This window comes from Perognathus longimembris, chromosome 6 (genome assembly GCF_023159225.1).
Source record: "Perognathus longimembris pacificus isolate PPM17 chromosome 6, ASM2315922v1, whole genome shotgun sequence".
In the NCBI taxonomy this organism is placed as follows: domain Eukaryota; kingdom Metazoa; phylum Chordata; class Mammalia; order Rodentia; family Heteromyidae; genus Perognathus; species Perognathus longimembris.
Window position 1 is genome coordinate 24424440 of NC_063166.1, and position 15031 is coordinate 24439470.

Genomic DNA, 15031 nt, shown 5'->3' on the forward strand with positions numbered 1-15031 from the left:
AAATGTGCTTTTCCCTCTCACCTGGTATATGTGTAAACTCACGCATTTGTTTGAGTCTATCACACAAACATCTCATGTTCTTTCTCAGTCTGAAAGAAGATGAGAAAGGGACATCCTGGCATCAGCCACTATTGCTGATATTTTGGACTTTGTTGTACTGCTGTCTAAAGTCTTGCTAACATATCCTATGCTTCAGTACTTGAGACAGTATAGATGGGGTACTTGTATTCTCTACTGCAAGAACCTATCTAAATATTAAGAGATATTTTTGTCTTATCTCTTTTGGCTTTACTATTTCCTACTCATTGAGCTTTGTAATTCTATCTAGTGATTAGAATGATTCATAAATGCATAGATTGCTTCCTCAGTGTTTATTATTTTTATACCACAATAAAGGTGTTTCATGACCACCCTTTGCCAGTCTTATTACAATACTGAAGAAAGTGACTTTTCTCTCCTTATCTCTGAAAACCCTAACTGGGCATGTTGTGGGTACCCAGCCAAGTTTTCCAGAATTTAGATATTTCCTGTAAGCCTGCTTCTCACTGTAGACACACACACACACACACACACACACACACACACACACACACACACACACACAGCAGAGGGCAAGAAAAGTAAGTAAGTGATGGGGGTGGTACTGCCATCATTCTTTTCCATGACTGTACTAACAGTTGGCAGCATACCATGGTTCAAGTTAAATTTTATTTACTTTACAATATTAATAAACAATAAATATTCAAAAGAAAACATACTTGGAATTTTGATCTTTCCCTAGACTATATGGTCTTTCTCTCTCCCTTTCTCTCTCCTCTTCTCATCTTTCTCTCCCTCTCCACTCTCTCTCTCTCCCTTTCTCTCTCTCTTCTCTTCTCATCTTTCTCTCCCTTTCCACTCTTTCTCTCTCTCTCCCTTCCTCCTCTCCTGGGCACCAAAAGCAACCACAGCTTCCAGTCAACCCTGGGCTTGGGGTCTAGAGGAGGAATACCAACTCTTCAATTCGCTGTGTTGCTAAGCTAGGATGTCCCATAGGTTAGGAGCAGTAGATGTGCTTTCAGCTTATGGTATTCTTCATTTGTGATGAGTTGATCAGAACATAACCCTATTGTGAGATGAGGAGAGTCTGTGTGTCTCCCAGTCTGATGCTACAAGATAGTGCCAGACAGAAGTTGTGAAGTTGCTATTCTCTTTGTTTATCTGAGCATCAAGTTGTATGGCCACTCTGAAAAACAGGTTGACTCTATGGACATTTTAGAGAGAAGCTGCCTAAATGTTAGACTTGGAGGCTGGAGGAACTGTATTCCAATCCATTCTCTACTACTTTCAAGTTCTGTGAACTGGGGCTCTTGCTTTAATCATTCTCTGAGTTTGTTACCTCATCTGACACGGGAATAATGAACCTACTTTCCCAGGGTTGCTGGGCAAGTTAAATGAGAACTGATAGGGAAAATTCTGGTTTTGTTACTTTTAATCTGAACCTGTAAGACTTCCTAAAACTAAAGGAAGACATCTCTCAGTGCCTGCAAGCAGAGTTTGGTAACAAGAAAGGAGTTTGCCTTGAAGAGAGAGAAATAGTCACCTCTGACGAATGACTTTGAGCATCAGTTCCCCACCTTGGCAGAGCAAGTTTAAAGTCCCCTGTGATGCTTTCCCAAAGCCCTTTGCCTGGAACACTTTAGCCCAGTCCAGTGAGGTTCTCTGAGGGCAAAGTCAGGGCCAGTGTTTAATAAAGCTCCTCAGAGGATTCTCATGTGCATCCAGGATCCAATGAGGATGCTGGCGGGGAGCGGAACGGGGGTGAGTTGCAAGTCTCCAGTTCTGGCATTGGTTGAATGGTTGGAATTTAGAATTGTAGAACTTGTGGTCTGATCTTTTTCTTTCAAAGAGAGACTTGGACATCAGGTGAAAAGTATATATTCTTTCAGTTGGTCATATGTGATTTAGCATAAATTAGATTATTTTGTTCTCTCCCAAGAGCCAGTGTTCCTGGATAGTGAGTACTGGGCTGGGAGATAGGGTGGAATTCTCTAGATATCTGAGGACAGGTGCTGTTCATGATAAGGGAGAGAAACAAAAGCAAAAGAACTTGAAGAATAGGAACCCAGGTATTTCCAGATATTTGTTGCTTTTGACAGTCCTTGCAGAAGCCCCACTATAGGGCTGGCTGATTTCTCTGACTTGGTTCATCTTCTAAATGAGGGGTGAGGAAAAAATCTATTCACTGTGTTCACTGGATGCTCAACACAGGCACTCTACATCCAAATGCCAGTTACAACTCATATATATATATATATATGTATGTATATGTATATATATACATATACATATATACACATATGTACATATGTATGTGTGCATGTGTATATATACACATGTGTGTATATATAAATATATGTGTATACACACACACACACACACACACACACTTTGGATGCTGTTTTCTTGTTCCCCAAGAGAAAGGATTAAATCTACTCCCTACTCAAATCTTTCTTATTTCTTCTCAACAATTGTTGCTGAAGACATACAGCATGCACACAAACACTGAACTCATATTCAAATCATATACAAGAAAGTTAATGATAAATCAATAACCTAAATGCACTAGCTAATTTTTTTAATTAAAAAAACTCTTAGAAGAAAATGTGAGAGCAACTATTTATGACCTTGGAATTACAATGAATTCTCACATATACTATTAACTTGTCTGCCATGGCAGACAAATCTATGAGGTTCTTATCTCCATATAACTAGCAAAAAGCTGAAAGTGGAAGTATGACCCAAATGGTAGAGGACCAGCTTTGAGCAGAAAAGGCTAAAGGAAAGTAAAGAGTCCTGGAGTTCAAGCCCCAGTACTGACACCAAAAAAAGAAAGAAAGGGAGAGAGAAAGAAGGAAGGAAGGAAGGAAGGAAGGAAGGAAGAAAGGAAGGAAGGAAGGAAGGAAGGGAAAAAAATAGAAAAGTGGGTAAGTTGAATAGTATGTTTTATTTCAGATGAATTCAACTTCCATTAAATTATTAACAAATATTTAAAAACACCTCTACTTCCATCTTCCATGCTACATGGATGATCTGAAGGCAGTCATTAGCTGTGGCTCTAGGTTTTGCACCATCAGGTACCCCTAGTGATTCCATCCTCTCTTCCATCCATTGTCAGACTTCTCCACTCCAAAGTCATCTCCATGCTCATCACTTCCTTCCCAGCACATTCATTGACTCAGGCCTCCAGTATCTGCCACAGCCTGGAAAGCTTCTAGCTCAGGTGCTTCTTGCTTTCCAGTAACCAAAATTCACAGTTGTTTCCACCCAACTGAACTCACCAACAAAGTCTTCCCCCAAAGCACTTTAAGTCTGAGTCCCGAGTGAAGATGAATATGCATACCACTTCCTGGCAGGCACACACAAACAGTGCAAACCTTGTTGAGTGGGGGGGAAAGTCATGGGTACAGAAAGATAACTTGGTGTGAGAAGATCCCAGGCATTACTAGCAGAGCCTAGGTGCTTTAAACTCTGGGTAAGAGTCAGTTCTGATTGCCCTGAAGATGAATCTTGGAGCCCACATTGGTGAAAACAGAAGGAAGTTGTATTGCTCTGTTATTCTCTTCATTTTCACTTTCTTTGGTTTTTCTTCTTCTTCTTTTTCTGCTGGGGTCAGCAGGAATGGGAATCTTTTTTCTTCTTCTTTTTAGATCAGTCTTATTATGATTATGATTATACTGAAAGACCTGCGGGAGAGGGATGCTGAGATCTGAATTAAAAATAGCATTTTCTGTCCTCCCACACACAACACTTGAGAGCTCTGAATGCCTTTTCTAAATGCACACTTTCTGCCTGGCTGGATAAAAGAAGCTGTCACTTAATTTCCATAACGAAGTCATTCCCAGGAGAATTCCATTGTTTTAGCAATAGAATTTCTGTAAAAGGCCTCTTATTTTCCCTGAAAAAAAAAAAAGGTAACAAAAATGAACTTTTGAGAGCTTATTCGACAAAACAATTAAGGAGCAAGATTTTTTTTCTCCCTCCTTTTCTGATATGTTAGGAGTTGTAAGGGTGAAAAATCCCCTGAGCCCTAATGCAAGTTTAAACCCCTCAATGTGGAAGGTGGGGGAGGGGAGAACCCCATTATTCTTTCTCCTACTACAAAGGGCTGGGCCCGAACTTGAGAATTTGTGTTCTAGAACCAGGTCGCAGGCTAAACAGATGATACTGTTCTAAAAAGTTGAAGAGATTTGTTTTTCAAGAGAGGTAGGAAAGGCCTCACCTTTGAGGCTCCTCCAAGAACAGAGAATCTACTTTCTGGGCTTTCACTTCCAAACCAATTTTCTGGGTCTGCTTTGAACAGCACTTTCCTGCCTTTTAATTCTAGGGTAAAAAGTCGAGCGAAAGGGGTGGGGGTGGAGGGAACCTGCAGGATGCTCACAGCTTAGAGAAATTCTTTGGGTGTTATGAACAAAGCACAATCATCAGGTGTTTTGATTGTGTCTGGACTGGGAAAACAAATCACAGCTGTCTCTCGCCAAGGTGCTTTACTCAGAACATAGTCGTTGCTATCTGACTTTATAAGACAACATTGCTCCACATTTTAAGCTTAAAGTTTTGTTGCAAGTCGACACCAGGTGTTTCAGTTTACAATGTGACTTGTCAGGGCTCAGATTGGCAAGTGAGCAGTGGTGTGAGCTTAAACTCACACTCTGGGGGGGGAGGGGTTCCCCTCTGCTTCCCCTCACTTCCCCACACTACAAGTATTGGTTCCAAATATTATTTCCAAACCTCACCTCTGCATTCATAGAAAGAAAGGCTAATTGTATTTCCTAGCATTTGCCTGGCACCAAGTAACCCACATCAAAGTCTACCTGCCTTTTGGGGTTCAATCTAGATAATCCTTAGATTGAATGCCAAGTGGCATTCTTGTTACTTGCATTTCACAGCGGAGGCCATTGAAATCCTAGTTTTAAGCTGAAATCATTTTCTTAAGCCTCCTCCAAAAAGAGAGGAGTTTTGAATGGTGTCTTTGTCTACTGATCCTTTTGTTCAGATTGCATCAGAAAGTTGTAATACTTAAGGGAAGGAAGCAGCTACTTGAAATTTATGGGGGGGGGGGGGAGAGGTTGTCCTGGCTTTTAATTTAGTAAAACAGGTGAGCAAGAAAAGTAAGTTGACTCAAGTTGGTCTAAAAAGTCCCATTCATCCAAACATGCAGATTGGGAAGGGAAAGGTAAAACTGCCAATGACTTTGAGTTTAAAAAAACAACATCAAAAACAATTCTTCTTGTTTTCTCCTTTTGTCACATGGTAGTGCTCTAACTTTAAAAGCTTGAGATTGTGGTCCTAGCCAGGCTTTTTTTTTGGGGGGGGGGCATAGTAATATAAGTATATACGTGTGTGTGTGTCTGTGTGTCTGTGTGTGTCTGTTTGTGCATGCCAGGCCTAGGGCTCAAACTCAGCCTGGGTGCTGTCCTTTAGCATTATGCTCAAGGCTAGTGCTCTATCACTTGAGCCACAGTTTCACTCCCAGCTTTTTGGTGCTTAAGTAGAGAAAAAAGTCTCTAACTTTCCTGACCAGGCTGGCTTTGAACCTTCATCCTCAGATTTCAGCCTCCTGAGTAGCTAGGATTAGAGGCTTGAGCATCTGGCGCTCAGTTGCATAGTAATATTTCTAATGAAAGGAAGGAAGGAAGAAAGGAAAGAAGGAAGGAAGGAAGGAAGGAAGGAAGGAAGGAAGGAAGGAAGGAAGGAAGGAAGGAAGGAAGGAAGGAAGGAGTTGTAGCTGCAGTTGCATGCCTCCAGTGTGGTATTTTGAGTGTCCTTGGGGAGGTATTACTCCTGTCTCTGCAAAAGTGATGGGGAGGATGGGGTGGATTCTCCCCATTTTCTCGTCACTCCTTATTTGGTACTCAGTGAAGTCAGGCCAAATTAAACAGTGTAGAATGTTATCCTATATCTCCTAATATCAGGGCCAAAAGAGAATAGTATACCATTTTTTTCTTTGGGAATTTTTCTGATTTTTTTGGCATTTGACGGGGGCGGGGGGGGGGGGGGAAGGGAACGGGGAGAGAAGCCAGGCTTCTGTGGCTCATGCCTATAATCCTAGCTAATCAGGAGGCTGAAATCTAAGGATCCCAGTTCAAAGCCAACCGAGGCAGGGAAAGTCTGAGACTCTTATCTCTAGTTAACCATCAAAAGCCTGGAAGTCGAGCTGTGGCAGTACCCAGGCCCTTGAGTTCAAGCCTTACAACTCCCCCCATCTTCTCCAAAAAAAGATCAAATAGAGCAGAATGGAAAGAAAATTTGAAAAGTCAGAAGATACCCATAGCTTCCCATTTGCCTTCACTGCATACATACGACTTGGAAATGCTTTCGAAATGACCAAAGCAGGAAACATAAGCTATGTCCCGCCTTGCTCCGCCTTTCCCAGCACTCAGCAACAGCCAGACTAAATGCTGACCTTTTCAAGCAAGCATGAATAAAACTCCTCTTTCTCTGGAGACTGCTAGCAGCCGAAAGGGATGCAGGATGCATCACCCAGGAGATGTGTAACCACAGTGTGGCCTACTGGTTTCATGTTCTAGTTTCCTTTGGTTCCTGTGCCCCTGGGCTGCCATGCCTTCTGTTGGATGTCAGCAACCCCTGAAGGACCAGAGAGATAAACAAATAAAGCCAGGAATTGTTAGTAAGGAGCATCAAGTCCTTAACATAACTTCCCAAGGGACTTCTTTTTACCACTATTCAGATCAGATATTCTGCACGTGTACATTCAACTTCTGCATTTATATTATTCTTTTTGAGGGGAGATGGGAAGGAAAGGCTATTGAGATTGGTCTCAGGGCCTCACATTTGTCAGGCAGATACTCTCTACCACTTGAGACATTCCTCAGGTTCTTTTTTTGCATTACTTATTTTTGAGGTAGCCCAGGCAGAACAGTGCAACAGTCTTACTTGTGCTCACTGGGAATGGCAGGCGCATGCCCACTGAGCCCTTGCTTGAGATGGAGATTTATACCCAGGCTGGCCTCAAATGGCAATCACCTGATCTCTACCTTGGAAGTAGCTAGGATTACAGGCTTGAGTCACCACGCTTGCCTCCTTTTATTCTTGGCATACTGACATGCTTTTGTCTGCATGTGTAAGAACGTTTCACAGCAGACTTTGCACAGTGTCACTAAAAAGAGCACACACATCCACACCTGCAGATTTTTCTCTCTTACCTTTGTGTGATAAACCATGCCAATAACGGAAGAGTGGAGTGGGTCGATGTGAATTAGGTTTTTCTTTTAAATCTTTCCTGGTACAAATTTTGTCAGCATATTTACCTAGTTTGATGATCTTTGGGCAGGTACTAATTTTACTTTTGAGCCCCTGATTACAATGCAGCTAATCTGTACAGAAAAGTATAATCTCGCTAGCCAAACATAGCTATTTCCAAAGAAGTTTTATAGTGGGAAACTCACAAATCACCAGGTGCTGATTAAAGGGAGAGCATGCATTTGATGCGTCAGAATTCCTTGAGTGTCCACTTCATCCTAGCTTTGGTCTCTCCACATTCTCCTTGAGGTCTGGCTGCCCTGCTGAGGGCTTTTCCTGTGGAAAGGGGACACGTGGCCCCCCATTTGAGCAAGAGAGAGGGACCAGCTCTGCCCTGGGGGCTCCTGGGAGAAGGCTTTCCCCTGCTCTGTGATAGCCTACAGCCTTGACTGCTTCTCTTTCTTCCTCAGAAAGAAAACACACAGAGTCAGCTTCAGCCCTGAGTGGAAAACAGAGGCTCTTACTGAACACTCTATTGATTGACTGAGTGGTTGTTTTATCAGCTTATGTAGTGATTTCTCTCCAAGTCACCCAGAAGGAATTCTGGCCCAAGGAGGAAGGAGACTTGAGGGCATGTCGCAGTAAAAGCAAAATGCCACGTTCTTCAGTTAGTCGGCAAGAATGTATCAAGGGGTTGGCCTTTGCAAGGACTCTCTGAGGCACCCCAAAAAACAGCTAGGCTAGGTAGGTCTTGGTGACTCATGCCTGTAATTCTAGCCACTCAGGAAGCTGAGATCAGAGGATCACCATTTGAAGCCAGCCTAGGCAGGAAAGTTTGAAATTTCCTGAGACTCTTATCTCCAATTAACCATCCCCCCAAAAAAGCTGGAAGTGGAGCTATAGATTAAGTGGTAGAGCTCTAGCCTGGAGCACCAGCAGCTTTAGGACAGCACCCAGACCCTGAGTTCAAGCCCCAGGACACACACACACACACACACACACACACACACACACACAGACACACACACACACACACAGCCTAGACGGCTCCTCCATGGAGTGGCCCACAGTCCCAGGAAGATGGCACCTAGTTTAGGATAAATAGTAAAATATAGGCAGGTACCCTCTGGGAATGAATCAAACATGTAGGAGGTCACGTGATTAAAAAAACAACAACACTGTAATGACAGAGAAACTTGTAGCATAGAAGAGCAGAGGAAAGGATTGTGGGAAAAGTGGGATATGCACTGGACTTGGGAGGGCTGGCGTGAATTGTGAAAAGTGGAATGGGAACTTGAGATCGCAGGGAGGAAGTGAGCATCAATGTGTGGCTAGTCTTGACCACATGAGGGCAAGTAGGGGATAATGCTGGACTAGCAGGCACAGTAGAGGAAGAAGTTCCAGGAAGCTATAGGAGCCGAGGAAGGTGTGACGTGGAGAAGTTTTATTATTTAAGGCCTATATTAGAAACTTTGAAGCCAATAGAAATAACCCAAATCATTTGGAGAGAGATTGCTTAAGGGAACCAATTTGCAGAGGGCTGCGAGAAGAACAGAGTCAGGACCAGCCTGGTGGCAATAGGGCTAGAGTGCGCCTGAATTAACAGGATTTGACTGCTGCCTGGCTAGGAGGAAGACAAGAAAGCCATCAATATGAGTTGGAAATGAGAGAGACATTGGTATTTGGGGGAGGAGGGGAGAAATGATAGGAAATTTTGAAACTTGCCTAATTTATTTATACTGCAGCTTGAGGAGAGACCACAGTCCAGGATACAGATTTAAGAACTATATGTAAGGCCAAGTGCAGGGCCTTTCATCTATAATCCCAGTTACTGAGGAGGGAGAAATCAACAAAGGTTTGCATGCCCCCCCCCATCTTAATTGATGAGATAGGTGCCATGGTGCCTGTAATCCCAGTCATTTGACAAGTAAAGGTAGAAGTGTCACAGTTTGAGTAACAACATCTCAAATAAATCAGAGTTGTAATAGATGAAAACCACTCTAAGTCATTCAGACAAAAAAAAAGGAATTTATGGTATTAATGTCTATGGCCATATAACAATTTGCCACAAATGCAGTGCCTTCAAAGGTCATCCATTTATTCTTCATTTTCTGTGGGTTCCATAGCCAGGTGGAGTTTATTTGGCTTCTCACTGCTGGGTTTCATAAGATGAAAATCAGTGTTGGCTGGGCTAAGTCTCCCCTGCAGCTCATGATCCTTCCTCAAGATCACATTGTTGTTGGTAGAATTCAGTTCCTTGTAATCATGAGACAAAGGCCACTGTGTTTTTACTGACTGTGAACTGGTGAACATTTTCAGTACCTTGCCATCTGACTTGTTCCCTTCCTAGTGAGTCCTCTCATGCTTTGAATGTTATTTGTTCTAGGCCCTGCCCCTTTTAAAAGTCTCACTTGATAAGGTTAGGCACACCAAATGTAATTCCTTTACAGTAACATCATTTGCCTTGGGACTTTGATTGCACCTGAAAAATACTTTCACTACATCAGCACCAATATTAATGTTTCATTGAACCACCGAGCAACTGTGTGTGTGGACATCTGAGAATTCGTCAGCCTTGAATTTTATCTATCACAACCATTACTGAAAGCTTCAGGTATAAATGTAACATTTGACATGGCGGGGCCCAGTGGGCCTGGCTTGTCATCAGGATTCTGCTTTCTGAGTTTGAGCTTTGGTGTCTAAATGTGGAACCTTATTCTCAAATGAGCTTTCCTCATGTGGTGGTAAAAAAAACAGCCCCTAACTAAGGCTAGTACACAAGAGAAACATGAGGTAACTAACTACTGACCCTGTTCAGAGAAACTGGCCAGAATGAGGGCTCAGGAAAGACCACTACATGTATAAGGAAGAAAGCTATCCTGACTTTTGAATCAGAAGGTTAAAAAAACAAAGTGTTAGTGCTGGGCACTGATGGCTCATGCCTTATAATCCCAGTTACGCTGGAGGCTGAGATCCGAGGACTGAGGTTCCAAGCCAGCCTGGGCAGGAAAGTCCATGAGATGATTATCTCCAATTAAAAACACCCAAAAGCCAGAAGTAGAGCTGTGACTCCAGCAGTCAAGCCTTGAGCAAAAAAGCTCAGGGACAGCGTCTAGGCCCTTCAAGCCCCAGGACCTGCACAAAACAGAGAGAGAGAGAGAGAGAGAGAGAGAGAGAGATAGTGATAGAAATTAAACTCCAACGCTTTATAAGCTGGATGAATTGAAAAACCAACTGGAATTTCTACTGTTGCTGAGCAATAAAAGAAAGGTGACAGCCATTTGGGAACCTCTGGGGCTAAAAAGAGCCTTTCAGGAAGAACAGTGGTTGAGTATTTTGTGGGCCGAGGAGAAATTTCTAGATGAAAGGAACAAAATAGGAGAGGGTGGGAGATATGAATTAGACATGATCCCACCAAGAGTTGGAGTCAGTAGGAAATGGATCAAGATCTCAAGTGGAGGGGTCACTGGAAGATTTCCCCTAGATTTGATGACAGATGCATTTCTAGTGTTTGTGGGATTTGTTGCTTGTTTTAGACATTTCTCACCTCTCTGCAAAAAGCAGGTATTATTCCTTCCAATGTAGCCATCTTACAATGATGAACTGCATTCCAAAGATCTGCCATCTCCCTGGCTGGCTGTGTCACTATCAGGAAGATGGATCTGGAACCCAGAACCTCCATGACCTGGGAACTTAAGAACATGGATTCTCTAGCCTGATCTTAGGGGTTTCTCCAGTGGAAATTCTGGGGATGCCTCCCATTAATCTGTGATTTTTAAAAGGCTCCAGCTGTCAGCTTTTGCACAAGAATCATTGCCTCAAAGGCCCTATCTCTCCTCCAGAAGGGCAAGATTTTCTGTAATAAGGAAAACAGAATCAAGAATATGAGTTCCTGCTGATGAGTAGGTGGAGGGGTGGGGATATCCATCGTGGAGGGGCCTGGCAGCTATTCAGAAGCCACTAAGGACTAGAAGAGGAAGGTGTTAGAAGGACAGAAGCAAGAAGGCTGAGTTGCCATTGTCTTCAGGCTTACAGAGGCTTCTACTGGATGAGAGGCAGCATGGCTCCATGTCCTTGGACAGTGGAGAAAGGTATGGATGGTGGGGGAAGTGATGGTTAGACAGGCATAATTCCTGTGTGGCAAAGGCTGAGTTCTAGAACTGGTTTGGGATGTTGATCACTGAGTTTAGAATCAGGCTCTTCCACTAGACATTTGGAACTTGCAAAAGAAGGGACTGGCAAGATTTCTTTCATCCCAGAGCTTAGAAAGTTTGTGAGGCTTTGAGACTTACATAAATCCAGTGGCATATAACAAGGCAATGTAACTGAGTGCTAATTGGAAAGGACCTTGGGTCAAAATGTGTAGTAGAGACTAAAATTGCTGTGAGCAGTCAAATGGAGAAGCTGGCACAGTGTCTTGTTCTCCTTTGGACAGAGGGTGACTCTGTCAGCCTGGCATATTTCCCCAAGTCTGATGGCAAAGTATTGATCAATTGGGGCTGGATTTTTTTGGGGGGGGCCGGTTGGCATTTTTTTTCTCTTCTCTCTGGGTTGGCTAAGGTTTGTCAAAGCTGCCAGGTTAAAGTGAAGGGCTGTATTGGAAGACTTTGAACATGCAGTGTTGTTAATGTGTTTGTTTGCATGCAGAGTAGAAGAGAGGGTATTTTATCCTGGGTGTCTTAAATGGAAAGATACTCAGAGAAGCATAGGCTTGCTTCAGACAGCCTTTCAAACATAGGAAAGACATAAATGAGCCTGCCTGAGGGGGCGTTTGTTTTGTAGGGTAAAGAATGCAAATTACTTATTTTCCCTGGTAGAAGGCATCTCTGGGATGGTAGGAATAACAAACCACTGCAAATGAACTTTTCCATTGCTTTTTCCATCTTTATATCATGCTCCCCTTTGGGTGGGTCAGCAGATCCCCAAACTCAAAACCAAGAGAGAAGGCTAGTAGACAGTGAGTGGTAGCCATTCATCCCAGGAGAGCAATGTTAAGGGAAGTCAGAACTTTTGGAAACTAAACAAAGGTACTGCTATTATTTACCCCAGAAGTTTACATGCAGTATGGTCTGGCTTTTGCTCTTTTTTATTTTGAATGGTTTTTCTTAACTCCAGCTGTGCCCCACAGGTATGAAGACAGTTTCCTCTCATTTCACTGATGATAGGGTAACTTGGGGTCCATTAGGGAGCAGAGTGTTCCTTTCTGATCACAATAAGTACAATGCATGTGCCAGGGGTGTCCCTGGGCTCCCAGAAATCTGAAGTATCACCTCCCATTTCAAGGTGTTGTAAACAGTTGCTGCTCATTTCTTGACTGAGGAGACCCAGCTGAAATGTCTCCCCTAAAATGGAATAACTAATTCTTAAACACAAGCCACCTGCATTCTTTCTAGAAACCCAAGGCCAGTTTGTGAACTTTTTGTAAAGTGAGCCTTTTGGAGTTCCTCCTTCCAAAATAAGGTTACCCCCATTGAGGATACATCACAGTTCTTTTCCTTTATTCTACTTAACTAGTTGCCAATCACAAGAAGTGATATGCTAGGAGTTTTTAATGTCCCTCTTGATTGGAGGGGCCCTATCTTCCTTGGTCACCATGACACCCCTCAGTGGAACATAGCTTTGTGGATATAGTTGCATGAACACTCTTTTTGGTGAATGGTTAACAAGGAAGCACTTGGTAAATTGGATTCACTATAAAAGTGGTTACTTATACAAGAAGCAGACACCTCTCCCCTCCCTTATTTCCTAATTTTGGCTATCCCTTGCTTAAAATGCATTTTGACACATGCTTGTCTGGGTTCTACCAATTCCAAATCTAAGATTTGCTATGTTTCATTCTTGCCCGATTTTGAGGTAAGGGACCTCCCCTCCTCCCCTCCTCTTAGGGAATAGTATGTATTTCACCCACAGTCCTAAGACTACAACTCCCCTCTACAACTCAGTGCATACTCATGCCTGTGAAACGACAAAGCTGATCCTAGATGATTTATATGGAAAGTAAACAGGATTCTAGCCTAATAAAGTGTGTGGCTTCCATCATTCCCCAAAGTACTAATACAAGTTATTGTTCTTCAAGGATGCGCTAGAGTCCACTAGGCAAAATAGTTTGATAATTCTGGACTGGAAGCAGATCTTCTTGGGTTTGCCTTAAAGTGGGAGAGGGGAAAAAATATCAAGAAATCCAAGTGTGAAAAATATTCCTGATTAAGTCTATGAATTGGTCTCTTCACTAACAGCAACAAACCTTATCCAGACCTTTCCAGCAGGGCCTCAGCATGCCACCACTGTGTCTGTGTGTTACCTTTGGTGGTGGTTGGAAATGGCAGGTGGCCAAGTGGAAAATTTCACAGCCCTGCAAACATCCAGCACACAAAATATTGCAAACCAGAAATCCCTTTGAGTGACCTGCACCAAGCAGCCAAATGCTTGCCTTACCTCTATGACTCTTCTCCTTTACCTCACCCCAGTCCTTCCCTTTCTTGGGAGATTTCAGACATTTCGGATCCCATTCTCCTCTCTCCCCTGCCCCTATAGCACTGTGAATTTGTACAGACATCTGGGTGCTCCAGGAAGAGATGATGGTTGAAGAGCAAGCCAGAGCTGGCTCACTTCTTGCTCAGTACCAGGCTCATGACCACTAAGAATATTTTGCATTTGCATAGTGCTGTCTCCTTGGGAGCTGGAGAGATCACAAGAGCAATCTTATTGATCTTCCCAACAACTCCATTCAATACGGAAATGGCCATAGGTGGTAGTCCTTTTCTCCCCTTTTGCAAAGCATAAAATCAAATGGCTTATATTTGGATTTTGTTTTCCATGGTGCTGGGATGGAACCTAGGGCCTCCTACATTCTTGGCAAACCAATGAGCTTGCTGCACCCTCCAACCCTAAGTGGCTGCTTCAGAGGCTATTTGCTCAAGTTGTAGCCCAGCCAGGATTGTGTCTGAAATATCCCGAATTGGCTCCGACTTTATGGCATATAAAAAAAGAGAAAAAAGTGGGTGGGGGGTGGCTATATCCTGTTATTTTCCTGAGGCAAGGGGGAAAAAATGACATCTTCCTATTGGAAAATGGCCTTCGGTGAATAATCAATTCATCTGATTGATCCAGTGATTTAATTTGCTGAACTAGTGAGTAATTTAATAATGTACTCATCTATTTCTTTTCCTTCTGTTCTCTGCTAGGAATTTCTCACTTCTCTGTGCAAGGAACGAAGGACAGAGGAGACCTCAAAGCCCCAGCCTCTGTAGAAAGCTTCCATGGTGAATTAGCAAAGGCCTCTTGGGAATTGTGAGCAGTGAATGTTGTAAGTTGACCCAGAGCAATTGCTCTTCATCTGCAGAGGCTTGCCTTGTAAGAATTTGTGACTCATGCGTTGCAACTGAGCCAGGGTGATGAGGGGTGTGTTAGCAGAAATGCTGGGTGATCCTCCAATTAATTCCTTATTTTAGAAGAAGAGTTTCTGCTTTGTGTTTGCTGTGGACTTGCCTTTCTCTCAGCTTCTGAGTACTGCTCATTAGTTCTGGGATAAAAGAGTGGAATACAGTGATTTCTTTCATTGTTAAGAAAACCTGTTCTATTGGGAAAGTTAATACTCTCAAGCTTTGTGCAGCCTCTGAAGGGGTTATTGCTGTTCTTTTAGGTTGATGAATAGACTGAGGATTAATAACCAGAATTTTTATCCAATTAATGTTCTTATGTGAAAATTTGAATGTGAAGACTTTTTTTCTGGACCTCACAATCTTGAAGTACGCAAGTATGAGCAGTGACTTAGGGTACTCATTCAAAA

At 42.9% G+C, this 15031-nt stretch overlaps 1 protein-coding gene across 12 annotated transcripts in view; it reads left to right on the top strand.

Annotated features, from left to right (window-relative positions):
* Positions 1 to 15031, top strand: part of Atxn1 (ataxin 1) — a 411842-nt gene that overhangs the window by 245055 nt on the left and 151756 nt on the right. For 11 of the 12 annotated variants that reach the window (XM_048348421.1, XM_048348427.1, XM_048348425.1 and 8 more), the window contains one exon: positions 14427 to 14548. The gene's annotated coding sequence lies outside the window, so the exon portion shown is untranslated. Of the gene's footprint in view, positions 1 to 13972; positions 13991 to 14426; positions 14549 to 15031 lie in introns of those variants that run through there. The other variant, XM_048348433.1, reaches the window with a different exon arrangement.